At 41.6% G+C, this 11,804-nt stretch overlaps 1 protein-coding gene and 1 pseudogene across 2 annotated transcripts in view; one reads left to right on the forward strand and one right to left on the reverse strand.

Annotated features, from left to right (window-relative positions):
• The window catches only part of CDCP2 (CUB domain containing protein 2), a 34,699-nt gene that overhangs the window by 20,394 nt on the left and 2,501 nt on the right, over positions 1–11,804 (reverse strand). The gene's annotated exons all lie outside the window — the stretch shown is intronic.
• LOC308479537 lies at positions 1,963–11,797 on the forward strand (annotated as a pseudogene). The gene is made up of 2 exons: positions 1,963–2,094; positions 10,432–11,797. The product of its transcript is annotated as an uncharacterized misc_RNA (transcript).

The raw sequence follows: 11,804 nt of genomic DNA on the forward strand, positions 1-11,804 counted from the left end.
TGAGATCTTAACAACCAAGTGGGCCTACAGGAAATTTGGGGCCAAAGTTGTTTAGGGCTTTAAACACTAAATGTGAGTAATGTCATCAATGTCCTTACCCCATTACTATTGGTTCCCCACTGGCACTACCGAAAACTCTCAGGAATTTATGCCTATGGTCTGAAAGTTAAGCTTAGAGAGGGGAACATGGCAGTAAGACCACTGGGCACGTTTTAGACTGGTGAGAAGGAATGTAACCTTTGACTAGCAGGCTTACATTTTGAACAAAGCAGGTGGAATTAAAACGATTTCCTTCTGTCTTTCTCTCTGCCTCTTCTGTTGTGGAAAATAAAATTAAATACAAGTCTTATTTACCTCTAGATTTATGGAGAGCGGGATAAATCAACATTGAAGTCAAAATAAATAGCTGGTAGAGTGACAGCAACCTGTTTGTACATGCTGGAAGGACTCATGTGAAATACATGCAGCACTGATCAATATTTAACATCTACTTTTCCAAAGTGCTCACACCATCTTTAAGAGGCACTACCAAGGAAATGTTTCGGTTTGACAGCCCTCTCTTCTTTAATTAACCGTAAGTTGGGAGCATTTTAAAAGAAACTATCTAGAATAGGAGTGTAGACTCACTGTGTAGGCATAAGGATTTTTAGATAATCAGACCCTAATTGAGCTAACTAAATTTAGTTTATGCTTAAGCCTCAATTACATGTTAGCGGTTAATTTAAATCCCATTGATTTCAATTGTACTTAAACACAACTAGCTTTAGCTAAGATGGAGACCTCAGTCTTTTGCCTTTAGTGTTAACCTGTAACATTTACTGTTTTCCTCTATCCCAAATGTATTGTTGCATTTACTGTACCGTGATTAATACAGTGTTCATTCAAGATTTAGGGTTAGATTCAAGTTGATCTGCTCAACCGTGAAAATACTTGCATTTGACTGATTGACGCGATTTTAAATTTACATCTTTGGAATAATTATTATACTCGGGCTCTGCAGTGTAGCTTTGGGCTAAATATTTAGAGGATATGTGGGACCACACCTGAAAAACAACAACGCAAGAGTAGCAGTGCTTTGATGAATCCCTAATTTATGTTGGATTTAACTTGGTCCAGTGACTACCTATAGAAAAACACTGCGTACAAATGATGGTCTTTGGAGCTGTTGCACAGGGTTTTCTGCACTGATGCAGTAGGAGAGCATATGCTATACAGAAGGAAATAGGAAGGCAATTTCGAAAAAATCATTTGAATCTAAAACGAATATAAAAGTAATCTGCAGTCCTATATACACTTAATCCAAAAGTAAGCCCCACTAAACACAGGGGGACCTATTTCTGAGTAACAATGAGTACGATTGAACTACAATATTTTCACTAAACTGTGGTGATTTGAGGAGAGTATCCACTGTAGGCCATTCTCCTCTACAGCCAGCAGGACTCTAAATGTTGTCCAACAGGAGAGGAGAAAGGAATCCAGAGAGCAATGACGTTGTCCTATCTCTGTGTCTGGCGGGGGGGGGGGGGCGTTGCTAAAGGGCTAGCCAAAGGGTGAAGATAAGGATGTTTGTAGCCGACCCATCAAAGCATAAGACGGCATAACAATAACCATAGGATGGGTATGTGATGCTGGCATACTCTTATGCATTGGGTTGTATCCAATGCTAGTCCTACTGAGAGCAGACCCATTGAAATGAATGAATATTGTCAGCTCAGTTCCATTGATTTAAATGGGTTTACTCTGAGTAGCACTTAATTACAAACCATGAGACTAAGGTTATGTGCACACCAGGGTGTTAATGTGCATGTCAGCCACACAGATCTGATTGTTTAGTGTGTGCTTCCAATTTAAATAGGTATTTAAGTTTCCTGTGCGCACACACGCACACACACAAATGCACACACCACTCCTTTCTCTTCTTCCCTGACTAAGGGTGAAATTCTCTGCTGCCTCCTTGCAGAGATGAATTCTGAGAGACAAAATGAAACAAAAGATTTCAAAGGAAATACTTCCAGAGAGGCTGAAGGTAAAAATGTCACCTTCAAAGCAGCAGAAAAAGAAAGGTCCATCTCTAAATCTAAGACCATAAGACACGTTGCATTTATTAATTAAGCTATAAGGATCGATACCTGAGACATTTCCTGTGGATTAATGACCAGCTGGGAGGAGCTGATGGCCTGAGGTGCAGCTGAGGGCCATTAACACCAATCAGTCATCAATTCCCAGGAAATACCTCGTGCCAAGGTCACTAAGTGACTAGATTTATTTTATGGGCAATGATAACAATAATAATATTTAGTTCGTCTCCTCTCGCTCGTTTCCTGAACCAAACGATTCTCATTTTTATGCAACAGAATGAGTTCAAAGTCGTACGTATTCTAGAAATTCTATGAAAAAGAAACACATACACAGAGAGATGTTCTCTTACACACACTTGGTAAAAGTATATGGAGGGTTTTCTTTTGCTACTTTGTGATAAGAAATTGTTAATAACTGCAGGACTCCATAGTGATGCAAAAATTGCTCCTTTGCAAAACACCTCATGGGCATGCTAATTTACTCAAAGCTGGCAGGGTTGATTTCGAAGGACAAATGTTATGGCCCTGCTGCCTCAGCAAGTAAATGGGGGTACAGTTACCACCATGTGAGCTAGTGTATCATAGTGGCTGAGGCTACAGTCCTTTGCACACTTTCATGGGAGTAAGCCTAAATGAGCACAATAAGACTTACCTCTAACTAGGGCTTTTTTCAGGGGGAACTCACCAGAACTCAGTTCTGGCACCTCTCAGGTGGACACCTTTGCCGTTCTAGGATAGGGTTACCAGATGTCTCCGGATTTACAAATCTGTCCCCGGACAAATTCTGTCCCCAGATTTGCAAATCTGTCCCCGGGAAAAGTAGCAGTGGCAGCCTCAGCAGCCCAGAGCCAGCCTGGTAGCGCAGTTGGCTCTGGCTGGCTTCAGGAGCTGCTTGCTGCTGCCGCCACTGCCGAAGGGGAACCAGGGACGTCCGGCGGTTCAGATCTCCTGCCCCGTTCCCCCTTTGTTTTGACAGATTGGGGGAGGCTCGGGAGTCATGGGCGGGCGGGCACTGCCCAGGAGGGGCGCCAGGCGCATGGTTTCTCTGCCAGGCAAGGTGCAAAGCCCTTCTTTTGCTCCCTGTGAAACATAAATGTGCAGTTTAAAAAAAAAAAAAACCTGGGCAACAGCCGCCTGCCTGTGACTCCCAAGCCTCCCCCGATCAGTCAAAACAGAGGAGGAAGTTGGGCAGGAGATTGGGGGAGGCTCAGGAGTCAAGGGCGTGTGGCACGCCGTTGCCCAGTTTTTAAAAAACTGCGCATTTATGTTTCACAGGGTGCGAAAGAAGGGCTTTGCACCTTTATACAATATGCATGTGTGCTTGGGCCCAGGGTCTTTTGCCTCACCATCCCCACTACTGACTCCCTGTTGCTACTCAGCTTTGGGGGTGGGGGGTGGGGTTGTCTCCGGATTCATTGAAAAAAATCTGGTAACCATATCTAAGAGAAAGAGAGAGGATTTCATGGTGAGTTCCAGCACCTCTTTTTCTAGAAAAATAGCACTGCCTCCAAGTCAATATGCATAGGATATTTCCTCCTCTGCTCATGGCTGTGGATGCATGACTTGACTGTTTCCAGGCACTGTGGTCGTCTGCAAGGGATTCTCACGTGGCAGGCTTGATGTTGCCAGCCTTCATGTCGTGCTTGCAGACATCTTTGTAACAAAGAGTCGGTCTGCCAACGGGCCTGGTGCCTGAGTGGAATAAGAATGCGATAAGCAAACATTTAAAATAATTATTTAGTATTTGTTAAGAGCAAAAAGCATTATCAAACGGCATCTGGCCTATAGAAGAATGAATGTTTTGGACTCTGATTTGGCCTCCAAATTAGATGTAAAAGGCGGCGTGGCTTCTGAAACATTAAAAGTTGTGTAGAAGATTGAATGGCATGCAAGCTGTATTTATTTATTTTATAAATTTAATAAACAATATTTTATTTGATAATAATATTTTATTTAATAATTATAACTATTTTGTTTAATAAATAAATAAATAAAATTTTAAAAGCTGTACCTGATGAAATTCTGTTATGCAACTATTAGAAGTGCAGGAAACTTGTTTTCCTTATAACTTAAGCTTCATAGAAGCCCAATGCGGTGTTTCACAGCTCCCGATCTCAATTAATGCAAATAATTACGACATGTGAGTCTTTCTCCATTCGTGTCTGGAAAAGCTTCTTTTCCAAGGAGAAATTCCTTAAGGAAAGATGGTGAGCTTTTTTAAAAAAAACACAACACCTCATCTGGCCCACTGAAACTTGTCTTTGCTAACCCTATTAGTCCTAGAATTAAATCTATTACTCAATGGAGGAATCAATAAAGCTAGCTTTAGACCCCTCCACCCTTTTCCAGCCAACTGTTGGGCGTGTGAGTTGCGCCGGATGGAAACTGAGCATTAACATTTATGGTTCAGTGACATCCAGTGTTTTCTGGTGTTAAGTGCTCATGTAAAATGCATAAAGCTTAACACTGGGGTAAAAGGTGCTTTCTACAGGAGGTTGTGGTCAACTACCAGCATTTCACGGCCTAGCCAGTGCTGTCCACCTAATGAAGACTAATGTGGAATAGCTCCTGTCTCGTCCGCATAGCGTATTAAAGGGCTGACTACTCCGTTTACTTAAGCAAACAGGGAACTGTTACAAAGCCCTGAGGACCAATTATAAAAAAAACCCTCTCCAGCATTAGATGAAGTGTTAACCACAGTGTCCGGGACAAATTCCAACTCGAGTAATGACATTCTATCTAAACTCCCTCTGCCTTCTTTTACCCTTTCGAAGGAATCAGGCTTGTGGTTAAAAACACCAAACAGTTGTGAAAAGAAACCTGGGGTCTATTCCTAACATGGCCGCTCACTTTTTTTTGACCTTGTAGACAAGTCACAAGCCGTGTCTGTTGGAGGCAGTTCTCGCAAAATGAAAATATGAAATGAAATGGTGTGTGATTTCCATTTGAAGTACTGCACAGTGTTTACATGATTTCCCCCAAGTTATCCTCAGGTATAAATTGTAGCACCCTCCATTTTGTACTTTCCCAGAGTACTTTGGGGGACACTGTGTGGGTGGGTGTAGGGTCTTCTTCTTCAAGCTGGGTTAAAACAAGAAGACGCTCCACTCTCTGTGCTGCATGGTGATGGTGGTGGTTGTTGTTATTGTTATTATTATTATTAAAATTTGTATACTGCCCTAAACCTGCAGGTCACAGGCGGTTTACAAGGTAATAAGTGGGCAAACGGGGATTTGAATCCACATCTCCACAGTTTGACACTATGGGTGGAAATCAACATCACGCTATTATGATCAGCATAAGTATATCTGAATGAGCATTACGGAGCTCCATGGTGCAGCCTCCAGACTCAGGGAATGCTCAGCAGGACTCAGCAAAAGTGCATATCAATTCTATTATCAACTCTCTCAGGACAACGACAAGAATCCACCAACAGCATATGAGTCAATATGGCTAACCTGATTCAAAAACACCCACCCACCCCACTCAAACATGAAAACAAAGTTCAACACAGCCAATCACAAACAAGCAACCGCACCCTAGGCCAACCACAATTTCTCTCACCACCAAAGGAACACAAGCGAATAGCAAAGAGAACCTGCACAAACAACGCTGACACAAAAACCTACACATTCATTAAGCAAAATAGAAATATTGCCTCCCGACCCCACCCCCACCCACCATGGCCCCCTCTACCTCTTCTCCCCTTTTTTCTTCTTAATGTAACCCTAATGTCTCAACAAATGAAACTGACCTATGGAAAATGTAACTTGAAAAAAAAGACATTGCGCGTACCTTTGTAAACCAAGAAAACTTTAATAATTTTTTTTAAAAAAACCCCTAAAAAACTAAAAAACAAAACTCTCTCAGGATGTTGCTGGCCACTCTCTGGGCTACCATGCATAATGCCAATGGATACAATCATGGTGAATACAGTATAGCTTTATTGCATCTCCACAGTGCTTGGCATTTTCTGTAATGGCCAGTGGATTACTTCAGAACAAACTGAATTCAGAAATCCATCTGTATTTGCTGCATTGTGCTTTATGGGGCATTGTCTGTACGCTGCGCTGCAAGCCGCTTGTGTACTGAAATGAGCCGATACCCACTCAGCACATGTCAGATGCTGCACAACTCTGCTCAACTCAGTACAGGTTTGTTTTTGTGAATGGGAACCTCATTTTATACTTGGAAACACTTGCATGTAAGCTAAGAAGTTGTTTCTTGCCATAATACTGTGGTATCCAGCCACACCAACTTGTGCTTCTTCCTGATGTGTGACTGTAGCATGAACGTGCATAGATGGCAGAATGTGTTCGAAAGAGTGGCAGGTACTGTATGTAGTTGCTTAGAGCACATTAGTTAGTTCTGAGTCCTATTCGTCCTCCTTATTGACACCGTTAACCAAGGAATAATACAGCAATTGGGGTTGTGATTTTTAATTGCAGTTAAGTTCAATTGCCTTACTTTTAAGCAATCAGTTTTGACTGACTGAAGCATTACAGTCATTCGATACCATTTTATAGCATTCCATTTTTGCCCCTGCATTCTTCTGAGGAAATTGGGCATGCAGCAATGGGATCCCTTGCCCTAGCCTCTCTCAGTGAAGGACTCAATTCTATTTGCCTGGTTTTTCTTCATTCCTTTCTGGCTTGTTTCGCAGCCCGCGTCACCCCCCCCCCCCCCGTTTTGCCATTTGCCGTGCACACAATGGACACAATGGCTTTGCTTAGCCAGGAGGGGGGGCAGAAGGACTGCAAAGAGGCGCCAGCTGTGACCTGAGCCCAGGAGACATCGTATTTCAGCCTTGTGACACATTTCACCCTCTCGTGACCTGGTGCCTGCACTGCACAAGCTGTGTCTGAAATGGCAGAATTGTCATTTGTCAGTCAGATGGAGATGGAGGGGGAGGGAAGGAAAGGAAAGGAAAGGAAAAGTGGGGGGGGGGTGTCACACAGAGGAACTACCGGGGCACCATTGCAAGGAAGGTGTCTACTTCAGCCTCTACACCTTGGTGGAATAAAGAAGAATGAAAATGGGGAGGGCAGAAAGGGAATTTTGAGTCTGTTCATATGTTTTAGCAAACCCTAACTCAGCTTCTCTCCTCCCACAGCCCCCCAAACAGACATTTGTTCTTTTAAAAAGTATGTCATCTGGCATCATCCTTACAATTGTCTGGGAGATATCTAAAAGCTTAGAATCATCCGATGCACTGAGCATACGGTTTTTGATTACTATATGGAAGCTACTAACTAAAAGTGTAAAAGTCCCACTGATGCGTTTATCACTTGTTAAGGGTATTAGAGCCTCCTGGTTTCTGGCCTTATCTATGTATTGCCTCTGGCTTCTCTTTTTTTCATATCACCTGTGGAGGGGCTGAGTGCTTGGCTGTGAATCCGAATCACAGTTGGTTTTCCCAACTGACTATTCTCCCCCTCCCTAAGCCTTCTTTTGGCTTTTCTTCAGGCCAGATCCCACCTGTGATCCACGTGTAGCTTTCTCAACTACCTCTCTCTCCAGGCAGAGTGACCCCAGCGATCCTCATCATTCTCTACCAGAGAATCGCATCCTGCTTCTTAAACTCCTCACCATTGCTTTGACCTCTTTGCCCAGAAGGGTTTTAGGGTCTTTAATTGCTGCATGGAAAGCACAAATTCAGCTAGTGATGCTTTTCCAGGCACACAAATATACCCACTAAATGTCTGCTAGTCATGCAGCCATAAAAAACACAGAGCTCTGCAAGAATATAAAGGTTGCTATGAAATCAAAGCATATGTTCCCCTACCTTTACTTCTTAGCAACCAAATAGAAGAGCTGATGTATTCTCCTTAAGACCCGACATGGACAGCTTCTCACTCCAGTTTTCAAGTATTAGGTAAGCATATCTTCCATCTACCTGAAAAACATGGCCTGATCCACATAGAAGGTACAGTGTGCGTGGGTTTCTGCATGGAACAGGAAGCATGTGTAGGCTTCTGCAACTAGATGAGCTCACCTTCTCTCTATCTAGGAGGGTCAACAAATTCAAATTTAATTTAATTTCCTGCTGTAGAGGAACGGCAGGACTGTGCATTGTGAGGAGCACCAGTATAGTGGGGACATTGGCCTTTCAGATAGACCCCCGCCAGCTGCCACTGTATGTACACACAGTGTGTCTTTCATCGAAATAGGCTTTAATTCCAGTTAAAGACCTGTCATAGACCTTCCATAGCCAATGCAGGACAAGCCTGTCAAACAAAGCAGGGTTGTTACCCATCCCTGCTTTTTGGGGTGCTTCCAGGTGTGCTTTAAAAAAAATTGATTGAGCATTCATTTGTTTGCTGGGAGGTTAGATGACATTGCTTCAAAGCAGTTGTTCTCTCTTAGGTTCCATTACATTTTTGCATGATGTTCCTTATTGAAAAATGTCTATTTTCAACAAAGTGAGAGATTGGCTTCATTATTATCAGATAATGGAGGCATATAATTTGGATAAGAAAATAGGCTTCCAGGTGGAAAAGTCAAAATTAGAAACAGAACTGCTAGAACCCAAAACTAAGAATTTGTCAAGAATGTATAACTTGCTGTTGAAATGGAATACTCAGGATGAAACGGTGAAATCTGCTATGATTAAATGGGCACAAGATGTTGGACATAATATTATGTTTGCTGACTGGGAACAGTTATGGACCACAGGTATGAAGTTTACGGCATGTAATGCCTTAAGAGAGAATATTATGAAAATGATATACAGGTGGTACATGACCCCAGTCAAGCTTGCAAAAATCTATCATTTGCCCGATAATAAATGTTGGAAATGTAAAGAAACTGAAGGTACATTCTTTCACCTTTGGTGGACGTGCCCAAAGATCAAGGCTTTCTGGGAAATGATATATAATGAATTGAAAAAGGTATTTAAATATACCTTCCTGAAGAAACCAGAGGCCTTTCTTCTGGGCATTGTCGGCCAATTGGTGCCAAAGAAGGATAGAACCTTTTTTATGTATGCTACAACAGCAGCAAGAATACTCATCGCAAAGTATTGGAAGACACAAGATCTACCCACTCTGGAAGAATGGCAGATGAAGGTGATCGACTACATGGAACTGGCGGAAATGACTGGCAGAATCCGAGACCAGAGAGAAGAGTCGGTGAAAGAAGACTGGAAGAAATTTAAAGACTATTTACAGAAATATTGTAAAATTAAGGAATCTTAGAAGGATGTTGGATAGAAACTAAGAGGTTTTTAGCTGTAATGCTTTAAGAGATATGAAAAAAGGTTTGCAACTGGGTAATTTTAATGGTAAGGATTTGCTGAACTAACAAATTGAACTGGAATACAAAAAAGGGAGGTATGAGGAGGTCCGGGGAAATAAGTATAGGGAAGATAGGTTATGGAAAATTAATGTTTTTTTTAACTGTTTTATTTGGTATGTTTCTTTTTATTTTTTACTTTTTTGGTTTTATTTTAAAAAACTTTATTCTTTTTCTTTCTGTATTCTGTATTTTTTGTATTTTTTGAAACTTTAATAAATATCATTTTTTTTAAAAAAAGAAAAATGTCTATTTTCTGGGGCGAAGTAGATTTGTTGCACAAGACCTTCTAGTCAAGGACTGTGAGCAACATCATGGGAGGAGCGTTTCCAGATACCCCAGCCTTTAGAAGCCTTATAAGCTGCTGCAGGAGGAACTGCATGGGGGAAGCATTTCTAGGACCAAGGTGAAACTCTCAAGCTCCCTGGTTATTTCTAATGTTGTTGATGTAATGTTGTTATATACAGCACAGAGAGGTTGGTTTTTTTGTATGCTATATTTGCTGTTATGTTGTCATTTTACTATTACTGCTCTTGTGATGGTTGATTTTGAGATGTTTTGCCGTTTGTTATAAGCTGCTTCGACCATGATTTTTTCGGGAGAAGTATCACAGAACTGTAGAGTTGGAAGGGACCCTGAGAATCATCTAGTTCAACCACCTGCAATGCAGGAATCTCAATTAAAGAATACATGCAAGACGACCATCCAACCTCTGCTTTAAAACCTGGAAGGAAGGAGAGTCCATCCCCTCCCTAGGGAGTCCGTTCCACTGTCAAACAGCTTTTACTGTCAGAAATTTATTCCTGATGTTCTTGTAACTTGAATTCATTGGTTCAGGTTCTAGCCTCCGGAGCGGGAGAAAACAAGTTTGCTTCATCTTCCATGTGACAGCCCTTTAGATATTTGAAGATGGCTATCATATCTTCTCTCAGTATCCTCTCTACCAGGCTAAAAACATACCCAACTCCCTCAGTGAGTCAACTACCAATGTGTCACCTGTATTTGCCTGTACTTGATTGAATTCCACCCCAAAATAGTGAGAGTCTGGAAGTACCTCTAGTTACAGATTTCTGATTCACCTGCACAGGAGAGCTCAAGCAGGGAGTGTTTACCAGCAGAATTTGCTCATGTCACTTATGAACCAGTAAAATGTGTCATTCTCATCACAACCTTGAGTGATGAAATAAGACACATTTTAAGAAGTTTGCCCATCCACAGTATAAGCTAATTGTCAATGTTGTCACTGGCAGCAAAGACAGAGATGACACCACTGATACAGTGGTGATAAGCCAGTGTCTCTGGGGTCCCTGTTCAGACAAATTCACTTCCTTAACAGTATGGAAATCAAATACTCATTTTTGTTGTTTCGGTGCATGCCATATACTTTTGACTGACTGCTGAAAAAATTATACCTTTCATATCTTTCCTGTATGACTAAAAAAAGAAGAAGCAGCTTTTTAGGCATGTTTGACTAACTTATTAATAGTCCCATTCAGTTAAAAACATAATGGAAATGACACATCTAATTCTATGAATTTAAAGCTAAACACAATCTTGTGTGTCAAAGAACTCAAGTCAGTATCGTTTCTTTGACAGCGAAATCTGAAACATGTTTACTCAGAAGTCAATCTAAATTCAGTGGGACTTACTCTCCAGCAGATGTATTTAGAATGGCAGTCTGAGTCATTCGAGAATAACTACTGCTATCTCACATATTATGTAGTGCAAAAACACAACATTTGATGGACAAGTTTCTATTTCTTACAACAAAATCCTATAGGGTACCTAAATGCTTACCACTGCTTGTGCCAACACAAGCTAATTACTATCTACCCATAACTATTATTAAATCAACACAGAAGCAAAGCTAGAAGAATTATATGACATTCCCACAACAGAGTCCCAAACAACTGCTTAATGCCTCCATGAAGCATAACATTATACTGTACCAAAAAAATACCTCCAGTGCTTAAGCAAGGGAAGAACTGAGAAGGATGGCTCTGAGATTGCATCTCCTGTCTCCTAAAACTTTAGCAAGCAGCAACCACAGGGGATAGGGGATTTCAGTGATAATGACAATGTTCTTTTCCCTGTTAAATGTAGATGCATACATGTCATAGAATAATAGAATTGTAGAGTTGGAAGGGATCCTGAGGGTCATCTAGTCCAACCCCTTGCAATGCAGGAATCTCAACTAAAGCATCCATGGCAGGTGGCCACCCAACCTCTGCTTAAAAACCTCCAAGGAAGGAGAGTCCACAGCCTCCCAAGGGAGTCCATTCCAATGTCTAACAGCTCTTCCTGTCAGAAAGTTTTTCCAGATGTTTAGTCGGAATCTCCTTTCTTGTAACTTGAAGCCATTGGTTCGAGTCCTACCCTGTGGAGCAGGAGAAAACAACCTTGCGCCACCTTCCATATGACAGCCCTTCAGAT

Source organism: Podarcis pityusensis (assembly GCF_964106645.2).
Source record: "Podarcis pityusensis genome assembly, chromosome: 6".
Lineage (NCBI taxonomy): Eukaryota > Metazoa > Chordata > Lepidosauria > Squamata > Lacertidae > Podarcis > Podarcis pityusensis.